The sequence below is a fragment of the Orycteropus afer genome, unplaced genomic scaffold (genome assembly GCF_000298275.1).
Source record: "Orycteropus afer afer isolate SDZICR_OR568_19922 unplaced genomic scaffold, OryAfe1.0 scaffold00650, whole genome shotgun sequence".
Classification (NCBI taxonomy): Eukaryota; Metazoa; Chordata; class Mammalia; order Tubulidentata; family Orycteropodidae; genus Orycteropus; species Orycteropus afer.
The window spans coordinates 1,259,995-1,261,173 of NW_006922237.1; positions in this window are offsets into that span (position 1 = coordinate 1,259,995).

Consider the following 1,179-nt stretch of genomic DNA (forward strand, 5'->3'; position numbering starts at 1 on the left):
AAGGACACTGCCATGTCTTTCTGCTATGGAGTGATTGATGGGTTCAAACTTCTGACCTTTCACTTAGCAGCTGAGTACTTAACCATTGTACTACTAGGGCTCCTTCATATTCTCTGAGGGTGGGCAATAAATCCAATCAGAGTGGCCTTGTGAGAAGCAGACAAGGGCCCAGAATCACAGAGCAACAGGCCATGTGAAGAAGGAGGGAGAACTTGGAGCTGTGTTGTTACCAGCCAAGGAACACAGGGAGCCAACAGAAGCTAGAAGAGGTGATGACAGCTATTCTCCTGGGGCCTTTGGAAGTTCATCCTGCCGATACCTTGATTTCAAACACGTGTCCTCCTGAGCTGTATGAAAACACATTTCTGGGGTGTCAAGCCACCAAGCTTCTGGTAATTTCTTGTGGCAGCCCTAAGAAACTGAGATAACAAGTAAATATCATACCACAACACTCAAATTTCTTGACTCACAATTGGCATGGTAAATGATTTAAAAAAAAAAAAAAAACTTTCAACCCTATTTAAGCAATGTGAAAGTCAGAGTTATACAGGAATTCTAAAATAGAGCTGACTGTTGTTGCTATGTGCTGTGGAGTCAGACCTGTCTCATAGTGCTCCCTCCTTGGGTTTCTGAGGTGGTATCACTACGGAAGTAGACCGCCCAAACTTCCTTCTGAGGAGTGGCTGTTGGGTTTGAACTGCCAGCCTTTTGGTTAGCAGTCAAGTTCCTTAGGCACTATGCCACCAGAGCTTACTAGGAACATGAATATGGGAGAATTAGAAATAAGAGCTAGGAGACACTATCACTTAGCCCTCCTCTTAGCTCTTTTTCACTTCTTTCTCCCTGAGGCTTCATATACATTAAGTATTGTATGGGAAGCAATGTTAAACATTATAACACTGAATATCAAGAAAACACATGTAGATTTTATATGAAGGTCCTGAAAGGTTACTAAGGGAACAGAAATGAAAAATTCATTGTTATGTATCTCACAATCTGATCTGTCAAAATCTCTCCTGCCTCACCTTCTTAGTAACATCACTTGAGAGAAAATGACCTGCCACTGAAGGGCAAAGGATCTTAGGTTGCTATCCACCTTCTGGGTACGATAGCAAAGGAACACAAAGAAAGAGGGAGAAGAGCAGAAAAGAGGCATGGAGAGGCAGATGTAAAATAATC